This window comes from Anoplophora glabripennis, unplaced genomic scaffold (assembly GCF_000390285.2).
Source record: "Anoplophora glabripennis isolate ALB-LARVAE unplaced genomic scaffold, Agla_2.0 scaffold432, whole genome shotgun sequence".
Classification (NCBI taxonomy): domain Eukaryota; kingdom Metazoa; phylum Arthropoda; class Insecta; order Coleoptera; family Cerambycidae; genus Anoplophora; species Anoplophora glabripennis.
In genome coordinates, this window is record NW_019416822.1 from 90,398 (window position 1) to 104,380 (window position 13,983).

A 13,983-nucleotide genomic window follows, 5' to 3' on the forward strand; every position below is an offset into this window, starting at 1 on the left:
GTCGTAAACAAATAAATAAACAAGTAGGTATAAATAAAAATAAATAAATTTGCTTATTTTATCAGCGAAAGGTCGTTTTTCACCCCTTCGCGCGTTCGATATTATTGGAATATTAAAACACGTATACACGAAGCAAACGCGAAACCAACCGTTATTACAGGTTTCGTATGGTGCACTGTAGCGAAAAGCCGACGCGATGGCTATGATCGTCCGACAGAGTCCCGAATTCTACTTATAACATTTATTTTTTCTATTTAGAAATACCTCCAGTTCGATATATCTTTTAACATCTAACTTGATGGGAATTACTATCATATACATAGCCTTCATAAATGTTTACAAGCCACGTGACCGCCCAACTTAGGCAACCAACATTGCATAGCTGGTACTGGTAACGAAAAATCCCCTAATCTTATCACTAATATGAATGAATTCATTTACAGTAAACAATGACAAAATGATGTCTACGCTCATAATGCGATCGCTGATCGGTTGAATAGAATTTTGTGAAAAATTGCACCAGTCGCAGCCGGTGAAACAGAATATTCCGTTTTAACGTAATCTTGATCTTATTGTTTTAATAATTTTTAATTTTATCAAAATTTTATTGTTAACATGAAGGAAATAAATAAAATTACTGATTGCGTAGCTTGTAATCATTTATAAAGACTGTATTTCAAGATAGACCATTTAGTGGATGCAGAATTAGGATTAGATGATTTAGACAAAAAAAATTCAAAATAAATATAGACGGTAACCGAGCTGAAAATGATAAAAACTTACAATTTCTTGAGAATATGCCTGTAACACTACCCTAATCTCAACATCTCGATGTGAAAAATTTGTTTTCCGCAACCGTCTTTAGGAATTTATTATATTTTTTTCTGTTCACAATCCTAGACTTCCCTTAAAAAACATTAAGAGATCAATGAATGAGTCCATAACAAAGTGGCAAACATAGAAATAAATAAAATTTCTTAGTATTTCACATCACATAATAAATCAGCTTATTCAGAATTGTCTAAATATGACATTTAGGATATTAGGCGCATAATATTACAAAAGCCACTAAACTGTCAGTTAGGACATTTTAAATAAGGACGGCAGAATACAGGTGTACCTTGTTGTGAAGTATACCAAACCATGTCGGGGATCATTCATATTTATTGTCGCCGTACAAGTTACAGCAATTATATTTTTAGCCGTTATCGCAAATAAAAATACAAACAAGCCTTTTCCTATTCGGTCATCGTTATTAATGAAACCCGATTGATGATGTGGGGTTCGAAGCCATACCTAGCCGTAGACTAGACGGCATTTTATTAGGTAATCTATCGAACCGAGTACTTATATCGAATGTGTAATTAGTATCCGTAAGTAGTGGGTGTGCGCCGACAGAGGTCGTCGTCCTTTTAATAAGTGTTTTTGTATTAAAACTGCACAAAAGACTAACGTAATATAGAGGTTTGGTACAAGACATTAAATAGTTATTTACGCAATAAAGTGTAAAGTAATTCTTTTTCCAGTAATGCGACACTCTTACGAGTGAAAATAGGTGAACACGAGTTGCGTATAATATTTCACGATTTTATTTGAAGTATATGGAGAAGCTAAAGAGTTGCCCAAAATTCACGCAAGAAGTAATTTTGACAGAAAATTTAATTAAAATTGCAAATTTTGTATTAATTCATAAAGTATACAGTGTAGGGTTAATAGTCCAAGCATTATAGAGAAGTACTTACAGAAATTATTACCTGGACAAAAAAAATATGACCGTTTAGAAAATTAAATTTTAAATTGAGTTTCTTGTTCTTTAAGTTGCAAAATCGGGTTTTCTATAATAACGAAAAAACTATAGCTCCTATCAAAAAATTTTAAATTAGAAAGTTTTAGGTTATAAAAAAAATCTATCGACTGATTTTTTGTAAGTATCGATTGCTTTGTTACTTTTCGAGATACATATATCGAAAAAACCGTTAAAAATTTTCTCTTTTCTCTTCTTCTATAACTCGTTTACATTTACGTTCCCATAATTGCTATTTACTGTAAGTATAGTTCGCGGCAAGTCAAAAAAGTACATTTTTGAAAGATTAAAAATATTAATTATTTTTCGATATATGTATATCGATTTTTTGAAAAAAAAATGCGATCTCGAAAATTGGCTAGATCTTCTCCGCAGATAACCCTACAGTAACGTTTCGGTTTATTTTCTTCGTAAAGAGTTATATTACCAGTTCTTAAAAAAATTTCACGATCTTATTAATTTTAAGTATCAAAAAATGACTTTCAATTTTTACTTTATGACAACGACTATTATAGAAAGAAACTGCTGACATTTTTTCACGATTTAAACAAAAAATTTTTATGACCAGGAGCCGAGGTAACTTTTTTATTTAAAAAAAATATAAAAGACCCAATTAACATTTAACAGCGATACGCTTGATGGAGGTTAATGTTAAATAGGTACTTACATTTTCAAGTAACAAAAATAATACAATATGTTTAACTGATTTTTAGTATTAGTAATTGTGTTAATTAGTAATTAGAAAAAAAAATTAAAGTATTATACAAAAAATAGTATTGCAATAGTAAATAATTATTAAAGTGACCACAGAAGTAACAAAAAAATGTAAATTAAATAAAAATTAAATATTCCTATTTTACTTCTAAGGCGAAAATGACTATAATATTCGTGTTTATCTCGTCAAACGACCCCAGAATAAGTATTTTGCAAGCGCGAGACATTTAGATTGCACGTCATTAGTTCCTAGAGCGAACGCGCGCCTGTACGCTTCACTTTATTACTCAATTAATAATACTAAAAATCAGTGAAACATATCCTATTATTTTTTCCTTGAAAATATAGGTATTTAGTATTAACCTCCACTAAGCGAATCGCTGTAAGATGTTAATTGCGTCTTCTAGATTTTATTTACATTTTTTATTTAAATTCGTGAAAAAATGTCAGCCAATTTCTTTCTATGAAAGTCGTTGTCATAAAGTAAAAATTGACATAGTTACTTGAAAAAACATACCCAAAATAAGTGCGATTTTTTGAAAGTCAGTTTTGATCCTTAAAATTAATAAAATCGTCAAAATTTTTTAATAGCATGGTAACACAATTCTTTAGGAAGAAAATAAACTAAAAATCGTTACTGTGGGGCCATATGCTGAGAAGATATAGCCAATTTCCGAGAGCACCTTTTTTCCAAAAAATCGATAAATCTCGAAAAATAATTAATATTTTTAAATTTTTCAAAAATGTACTTTTTTGCTTGAAGCGGCCTGTATTTACCCTAAATAGCAAGTATGGGAACGTAAACCTAAATGAGTCATAGAAGAAGAAAAAAATGATTTTTAACGGTTTTTTAAATTTATCTTGAAAAGTAACAAAGCAATTGATACGTATAAAAAATCAGGCGATAGGTCTTTTTAAAACCTATAATTTTCTAATTTAAAATTTTTCGATCGGAGCTATAGTTTTTTAGTTATTTAAGAAAAACCGTTTTGTGCACCTTTGCGATTTTTTTTGGCCATGTTCGCCATTTTGGATCGAGTTTAAAGAACAAAAAACTCAATTTAAAATTTAATTTCCTATACGGTCATATTTTTTTGTCCAGGTAATAATTTCTGCAAATTTAACATGGGCCGTCACAGAATGCTTGGACTAATAAGTATAGAATAGCATATCGGGTAAATAGCCTTCACGGCTTTGCAGGCACATACTCACTCTTTTGTCGAAATATTCCATGACCGTTTTGCATAAATGCGACTGAATTTTGTTGATTCATGACTCAATTTCCTCCTTCAAGGCGTGGATGGTCATGGCATAAACCTTAGACTTCCAATAAAAAGCCCAGAGAAAAAAGTCCAACGGCTCTGATCTATTGATCTGCATGATCTGGGCGGACAATTTTTTTCACCAAAACGGCAAATTACACCCCCAGGAAATTATTCAATTGTTTCTCGGGCTATATGGAATGTGGCACCGTCTTGTTGAAACCACATATCGTCTACATCCATATCTTGCAATTTAGGCACAAAAATCTGGAATATCATGTCGCCATAGCGAACACCACAAAACAGAAAAAAGAAGAAGGCTTATTTATAAGGATAAATAATAGGCAACACGCAATTTCAAAACAATTGGTATGCCATCATGCAGGCGGGTGGCAAGTTCATGCGACGAATGGGTTACAAATAATATAATTTAAAGTTTCATTTATTTAATAAGTATAAAAAATACATTTGCTACATATGACTTATTACTGAAGCAAATGTATTTTTTATACTTCTTATAATAAGGATGNGTTGAAAGTGTACAGACCGAATGTGGCCCTTGTGTACTATTTACGTAGATACTATAAAAATGAACAAGTTGAAATTAGTTTATTTTTACAAGGAATTGGAAGTACATATTTAAGAACAGAAGAGATAGGAAAAACAATTACAAGAACAAACATTTTTTGAGGTTAGTGAAAACACTGACGTAATTGAGCATTTCTGATGGCTCTATCGTCTGCAGCGTTTCAAAATTCATGAAGGTATCATACCATATCAAAAAGTATATGAATTTTTTTTGTAGGCCAGTGGTGATTTATTACCAGCTATTTGGTGGGTATTGGTGAAGTAATTCAATGCTAGTTAGGGTCAGCAGCTCATAGAGTAGTTGTATCTAGCAATAGCGGCAGTCAGTGGGGTTAAATATCTTTTGCATTCCTAGGTTTCTGGTCTGTTTGACTTCATTTGATCAGATTAAAAAATTCAGATTCATCAAAACTAAGAACCGAATGAAACTTTCAGCTAAATTGTCGATAAATTCGACAGAATACGATTGTCAATTACACAGTCATAGCCTACTATGTTTTTTCTCTAATTATTTTGATAATGACAACACTACCGTTTAATCAGCAGTGTTTTCCTCGAAAACAGTTGTATCCAAAAAATGTAAACAGCTAAAATTCAAGATCATTCCATTACTGATTAGATGGCGAAAATAAATTTTAAAATTTTAACCGTAATAGTTAATTTTTTAATTAAATTTGAAAATATGGTGTGCATTTAATATCTAGGAAATAGTTGGTCTGAGCGATTTCGACCAAGTATACCTTTCTTGCTTAAAATTGATAAGGCAATAAACTCACTAATACGAAAAGTCAATGTACAGGGTAGCAAAAAAGTTAGAGCCAATTTAACTAAAGCATACGGTTATAGGTGGCGCCCTCTATAGACAGCATCTAAACCAATGACATATTTAAATTTAGCATTTAAAAAAACCCACGTATACCAAGTTTTATGCCAATATTCAAATCTGTTTGGAAATTATTTCTAAAAAATCGAAAAAATAACAAACTTTAACACTCTGTATATCATTTGTTGGATAAACGTTTATAAGAAACAAGGTCTTATTTTAACCTCAAAAATTCTTTCTACCGACTTTTTAAAAAGAAAAATTATTGTTTGCCTCTTGTATAATCCTCACTTTTTTTGTTTCCTGTGAGGTGTATCGCGTAAAAGAGTCGTTTTATTACAGTAAATTAACCTACTGCGTCCATAGCTAGGCCGCGGTTAGCCTGCATATCAATAAAACTGAACGGTAACGTCAGGTGTCGCCGTGAATAGTTTGACAAAAGTTCGCATTCATTATTCAAAATTTTGCATGCAGTACCGTTAGGGAGTGAATTTTTGTTGTAAGTTTCTCAGAGGCCGCACTGAAGGTCGCATCTTTAGTATGTAGTTTTATTTTCTTTTTGCGGAATTGGTTTTGTTCTAGAATGCTTAATGCCATGGTAGTAAAATTAAATATAATTCAAAAGGTTTGCTTAAAATATTTAACACGTATACTGTAATTTATTGAATTTCGCCAAACATGTAACATAATAAGAAATGCTAGTGTGAATGTAATGAAATATTTTGAAGTATTTTATGTGTATGTAATAATCTATATATACAGGGTGTCCCACCGGGTTATTTCAGTTAATTGTTTTGGAGTGTTTCTGGTCATAGCCAATTTGACAATAGGTCTGATACGAAAAAACTGCAAAAAATAGAAAATTGCAAATATCTCTAAAAGTAGTAACGGCAACCAATGCTTATATGGCTTGAAAGGAAATTTGAATCTGTATACGATAGAGTAAAAAAATACAGGGTGTTTCATTTAAGTTAACAAAGTTATAGCTGTTTGAAGTTATGAAATGTAACTGCAAAACTTAAACACCTAGTTTTAAATATTTTAATTTATTAGTATACCATAATTTAGTGTTACTTATGCCCTTTGCAGGTACCAAAAATCCACTTGATATCATGCTCCTGAAAAGAATTGCTAAGAATAGGGAATATTTAATAAAGTGACCCTCAAATTTCACGTAGAATCCGAAAATGCAATAATATATAGGGTGTCCCATTTAAAATAACGAAGTTGGTGTCGACTTCCGGTATAACCGGAAGTGCTGGAGAGTTCTACACATTTTAGTTGTGTTCGCCCCAGGTTGATTGCCATGTTGCCAAATTTTCAAAATTTTCGTAGCAATACTTTCCTAGACACGATCGACGTAGTTCCCGGTGGGACACTCTGTGTAGCTGTATTTATGGAAATAACCCTACAGGGTGTATTGGAAAAGGGTACCTTAAATTGAGGAGCTGATAGAATATAAGATAAACGATATGTTTTATGAACCATGGAATTTGTTCTGTGACATACATGTCAAATATTTTTTAAAATCAAGCATTAGTCATATCATTTCCAAAAAACAATGAAATGCACTGAAATCTGGCAAAGATAGACCTTTTAGGATGTTTATCAGTGTTGTTAATTTTTTAGTTTCTACTAGAAGTCGTTTACTATGACTTTTTAGTGACATTTTAGGACAACTTTTTTTAAGTTAGTTTTTTTACAGTGTATGTGCACATACTTAAAGGTAAAATTTTGTCGCGAATTTAGATATCATTCGTTCATTGGGTGATATAACTCCATGTTGGGCGCCATGTCGCGGATTTTAATGGTTCAGTTCATTTGGTTGTACAATTTGTACCATCATGTCCCCTTAACATGTTGAGAGGGTCGTAAACCCTCATAATGGGTTCGGGGAGCCTTTTTGTCTGCTTCCTTTCTCACCTGCAGTGCTAGGATATTAGTCGACTGCTTTCTGATTTAGGGTTTCCAGGTACCTCTAGCGCTTCCCCTTTAACGTGTCAGCTAAAAGCTGTATGTGAATGACGGCGTGAAAACTGTGTATGTGAGCGTTATTCATGACCTTAATTGAACTATTTAAGTTGTAATACAATGTATACAACGCGGTTATTGCTTATACAATACAAATCTTTGAGATTCGGATCGGGTACACGCTCTGGCTAGGCATCCGTGCTCTGGTTATTAAACTGTGGAAAACTTGAGTTGATGTTCGTACTCTGGTTAAGTGAATTCCGCCGGGCGGCCTGGTGCGTGGTCCGGTCGAAATCTAGATAATTTTTGAAAAGAGTTTGAAAAACTGCGACTTCGACGATTACGGACGTCTCTTAGTGGTTTAAGGGTTGGAAATAATCTTGGTTAATACTGACCCTAAGGTCGTTTATGGGTGCGAGTTTGAAGTTTCTTCGATGTTTTTTATTTTCGTCATTTTTCTTGGGAAGGGTGGCGAAATTGTTGGCGCTCCTTGCGCTTGTCGGCGACCTCGGGAAGAGATAGGCATACGTTGTCATCGCCCTGTATCGTCCGAAAGAATGGATGACATTTAGGCATCGTTTAGAGCATCTACTACGCCTTGTCGGCAATCAGGGATTCCTCACCGTCGTGGCGGCAGAATTTTCAAATCATTAAGGAAATTTTATGGTTGCGGGTATTAGAAACATATGCTCTCTCACACTGCATACTACGACAATTTCATTTTACGTGAAAAAGTACTCTTGTTGAAATCGCTAAAAGCACACCGTTTTTACGAAGTCGATCACCTTACATCCTTTAATATACAGGGTGTTCATAAACGAATGGACCATAGCATTTCCTTGGATGAAAATATACCGATTTAGATCTTTCTTAGATGTTTCAGGACACACTGTGGTGATAAATTAATAACACTAATAGCACCCTCAAAAACTTACCTGTACAATTTTTTGCATTATATTGGTTTATGGAAAAGATATGGTTAAAATGTGATTTAAACAATTCAGACGATAAACCTACGGTCCGTAAGATAACATTATTATTTTTTTTGGTGTTCTGTCACCCTATGAATGTATGGTCCTTTTTTCCAAAACACCATGTATAATAATTTGTAGCCGTGTTTTTGAGAAATTAATATTATCCGGTGGCTAGTAAGTAGTAAGGTTTGACAAAATCAATAGCCGACGTCGCTATAATATCGGGACACAGCTATAATATCGCGACATAATAATAGATATTTGAGGTTTTTATCTTGTTATTATTATTCCAACAGTAGTCGGCATTAAAAGTTAGACATTATAACAGTACTTAAGACGTAATTTTTTTTACATAAACTTGTTTTGAACTTTTAAACGTTTTGTTCTGATCATTTTTTATCTCCAAAATGTAAGTACATACTTACCTAATTATATTTTTTTTTAATAGAAAATCAAAGTGTGTACCAAATTTCAAAAAAATGGCAAACTGTATTTAGTTTTGCTTAAGCTCATATTTTGAAAAAGTGATATTGAAAAAACTGTGTAGGCTTTGGCAAGGAACAGCTGACGATCGTCTGGTAAAGAAAATATGTTCTATTTTAAAATAAAAGTTATACGGGGTGGTTTTTATCATGTGTAAAAAAATAGATCCTCAAAAATGTTGCAAGTTTGTCTTATATTATTATAAGTATAATTGTATACTTTATTTATATTTTTTTTATACGTCTTGTGTATAGAATGGCCATATTTCCTAAAAATCATCAATTTGTGAATGTTTAGTCTCTGCAAAAATTTAATCAAATTTTGTTATTCAATATTTAAGTCATACCTACATAATTTGTACATTTTTAAGAAAATAATATATATTTTTAAATAGACATGTTTTCTTTGTCTGGCAGGTACTTGTTCCAAGGTCAACGCAGTCTTTTGAATATTCTAATATTTCAAAAAACATGGCATCTACGACACTAACAATTTACGTAATTATTTTTGACGTCCTGTATCTCGATGATAAATAAAGGTACAGGCACAGCAAAAAATCAAATTTTTTTGTTCTGCTAACCGCTGATTTTTTTTTCAAATTACACCATTTAATTGCCTTTGTTTATTCTTCTTTTATCTGTTTTCCATGCGGAAGAGGCACTATACTATACCAGTCATTTGGGTTTGTGGTTTATGCCATGTTCAAGCGTCTGTACCAAGCGGACGAATCTGTCGACACTTGGTGTTGCATCACATAGCGGATGCTTCGATTTTCAACAGGCCAAATTAGACATTTTTAATGAACACCTGAAAAAGTAATCACCATGGGAAACGGTATATAACATCATGATTATTTCACAGATGTGACTTCTTCACGGGATATTAGCGTATAGTGTACTAGATAGACTATTTGGTTGATATATTTCATAGTTTAATTAATTTTAAATAAATAGTTTTCGCAATTTGTTTCAATTTTGTAAACAAAAGATTTGAAGGTGCAAAAGGTTAGTTTTAAAAGTAAGTGTAAATAATTTTAAAAGCAAAGACTACCTTCACTAGATATAAAAAATCATATAAACATCCGAGATATAGAGTGCTAAAGTTTTTGTAAAAAATCTGTTTTTGGTTATATCTTTCAAATGGGTTGACCACACATAAAAAATTTATGTCAAATCACATCACTGGTTATTTTGACGCTACAGTAAGTATGTACTGTAAAATTACATAATACAAGTAAAGTTACATTAAGCATGTAATTTTACACTCTTTATGTAATTTACCCAAAATTTAAATTTACATTATCGATAAGAGTTATTATTTTTGAATATTTTTAGAAAAAAATGTTTTAATTTTGAAACATTTTAATTAATTTTTCATATTCTATAAAACTGTATAAAGTTCGAGTGAATCTTAGATTTTTTAACTATGGGGACAAATTAAATAAACAATATGTATGTACTTAACCTAAAGCAAGTGAGATATACATTTTCTTCAATAAAATTGAATGATAAGAAGAAAAAAATAGTAGTTCCATTTGAAAAATGAGTTGTATGAGTGAAAATTTTGAAATTTAAAGTGCCGCACAATCTGCATCTTGTAAGAATAATTTCCTTTCCATAGAGCCAAAATAATAGAAAATTAGTTTACTCTGAATCGAATGGGGAAAACCGTGAATCCGTATCATAAATAACTTAGAAGATATTTGATGTTAAATACAATGATATAATCGGGAAAATTTTCAAAAAAAGTTGAATAACTCGGAAACGAAGCGTCCTTGACCTAAAACTAGCATAATATACAGGCTTTTCTATTTAAAGAACAACACTCTGTATAGTTGAAAATATTTTATAGGGACGAACAATAAAACTAGAAGCAACTTTTGTTTAACGATATTTTTTCTAAAACGACTTATAGGGGAGCTATGGAACGTTCAATCTTAAGTGGGACACACTGTATATTCTTAACAAGGATATTCTAAGAAATTCGTTTTTGCTTCTTTGATATCTCCTCTCCTCCTCTCCCGCACAAGTCTCCGACTTATGGACTAATTCTCGTTATTATTATATTCACTACTACAACTGCACCTTCATCTTCAATACTTATACGATCTTCATGTTCAGAAATCCTTAATTTCTACACCCTACAAAATAGCTCAAAATCGGAAGAATACCTTAAATTGCAACGCACATAATACACAAACGAAAAAGTATCTAAACAGTCTATGCAATCAATAATCATCATTAGGTGCCATGCCTCCTCAAGAACCTTACATCACCTGAAATACTGAGAACTTTTTGGCTTATAACTAGAGCTCGGGGAAGTAGGTTTAAATAAAATATAAATAAATTTGCTAATTTTATCAGCGAAAGGACGTTTTTCACCCCTTCGCGCGTTCGGCATTATTGGAATATTAAAACACGTATACACGAAGCAAACGCGAAACCAATAACTGCCGTTATTACAGGTTTTGTATGGTGCACTGTAGCGAAAGGCCGACGCGATGGCTATGATTATCCGACAGAGCCCCGAATTCTACTTATAACATTTATTTTTGCTATTTCTAAATACCTCCAGTTCGATATATATTTTTAACATAACATTTAACATCTAACTTGATGAGAATTACCATAATATACATAGCCTTCCTAAATATTTACAAGCCACGTGACCGTCCAGCTTAGGCAACCAACATTGCAGGCCTGGTACTGGTAACAAAAAATTCCTTAATCTTGTTACTAATATGAATGATTCATTTACAGTAAACAATGACAAAATGACGTCTACACTCATAATGCGATCGCTGATTGGTTGAATAGAATCTTGTAAAAAATTGCACCAATCACAGCCGGTGAAACCGAATGTTCGAATGTTCCGTTTTAACGGAATCTTGATTTTATTGTTTTAATAATTTTTAATTTAGTCGGTGCGGAATTATGATTATAAGATTTAAACAAAAAAATTAAAATAAATATAGACGGTTCTTGAGAATATGCCAGTAACAATATCCTAACCTCAACATCTTGATTAGAAATTTATCATTCTTTTCTATGCACAGTCTCAGGCTTCTCCAGAACTAGTAGATCTCACTCTTTCAAATTGTTTTTTTTTTAATTCTAGGAAAATATGTTCCTTTCCATTCACCACTTTCCCGAAAAAGACTTATAGAATATTTGGGAACGAATTTTCTTTTGGGCGTTATACATTTTTTTCTGGTCATTTTACAAAAAAATTACATCAGAGTATTTTGATAGATAGAATAATTTCCATTAGAAACTTTTTTCAAATTTTATTTATTCATTAGGGTTTTACAGCGATGCGAAACTTACACTATTCTTCAGTACTAGTAAGTATACATTAATATGAATGAATAGGCATAAGATGTGTGCTTCAAAGTTTTCTTCCAGTTGTGCTACCACGTGCGTGCGTGACGTATTTAATTGTGAAAAGTATTTTGAGTTTTGTGGACAATATTTTGAATTTTGTGGACAAGAGGTGGGTTTCAGTGTCGACCAAGCAGAATCAGATGCAGATACCCCCATCGTTCGCTCCGCTCTTGTTCGCTCTGCTCTTGCTGCATCCCAATCGTTCGACACTGTTGTCGCNTTCACGATCTTATTAATTTTAAGTATCAAAAAATGACTTTCAATTTTTACTTTATGACAACGACTATTATAGAAAGAAACTGCTGACATTTTTTCACGATTTAAACAAAAAATTTTTATGACCAGGAGCCGAGGTAACTTTTTTATTTAAAAAAAATATAAAAGACCCAATTAACATTTAACAGCGATACGCTTGATGGAGGTTAATGTTAAATAGGTACTTACATTTTCAAGTAACAAAAATAATACAATATGTTTAACTGATTTTTAGTATTAGTAATTGTGTTAATTAGTAATTAGAAAAAAAAATTAAAGAATTACACAAAAAATAGTATTGCAATAGTAAATAATTATTAAAGTGACCACAGAAGTAACAAAAAAATGTAAATTAAATAAAAATTAAATATTCCTATTTTACTTCTAAGGCGAAAATGACTATAATATTCGTGTTTATCTCGTCAAACGACCCCAGAATAAGTATTTTGCAAGCGCGAGACATTTAGATTGCACGTCATTAGTTCCTAGAGCGAACGCGCGCCTGTACGCTTCACTTTATTACTCAATTAATAATACTAAAAATCAGTGAAACATATCCTATTATTTTTTCCTTGAAAATATAGGTATTTAGTATTAACCTCCACTAAGCGAATCGCTGTAAGATGTTAATTGCGTCTTCTAGATTTTATTTACATTTTTTATTTAAATTCGTGAAAAAATGTCAGCCAATTTCTTTCTATGAAAGTCGTTGTCATAAAGTAAAAATTGACATAGTTACTTGAAAAAACATACCCAAAATAAGTGCGATTTTTTGAAAGTCAGTTTTGATCCTTAAAATTAATAAAATCGTCAAAATTTTTTAATAGCATGGTAACACAATTCTTTAGGAAGAAAATAAACTAAAAATCGTTACTGTGGGGCCATATGCTGAGAAGATATAGCCAATTTCCGAGAGCACCTTTTTTCCAAAAAATCGATAAATCTCGAAAAATAATTAATATTTTTAAATTTTTCAAAAATGTACTTTTTTGCTTGAAGCGGCCTGTATTTACCCTAAATAGCAAGTATGGGAACGTAAACCTAAATGTGTCATAGAAAAAGAAAAAAAATATTTTTAACGGTTTTTTAAATTTATCTTGAAAAGTAACAAAGCAATTGATACGTATAAAAAATCAGGCGATAGGTCTTTTTAAAACCTATAATTTTCTAATTTAAAATTTTTCGATCGGAGCTATAGTTTTTTAGTTATTTAAGAAAAACCGTTTTGTGCACCTTTGCGATTTTTTTTGGCCATGTTCGCCATTTTGGATCGAGTTTAAAGAACAAAAAACTCAATTTAAAATTTAATTTCCTATACGGTCATATTTTTTTGTCCAGGTAATAATTTCTGCAAATTTAACATGGGCCGTCACAGAATGCTTGGACTAATAAGTATAGAATAGCATATCGGGTAAATAGCCTTCACGGCTTTGCAGGCACATACTCACTCTTTTGTCGAAATATTCCATGACCGTTTTGCATAAATGCGACTGAATTTTGTTGATTCATGACTCAATTTCCTCCTTCAAGGCGTGGATGGTCATGGCATAAACCTTAGACTTCCAATAAAAAGCCCAGAGAAAAAAGTCCAACGGCTCTGATCTATTGATCTGCATGATCTGGGCGGACAATTTTTTTCACCAAAACGGCAAATTACACCCCCAGGAAATTATTCAATTGTTTCTCGGGCTATATGGAATGTGGCACCGTCTTGTTGAAACCACAT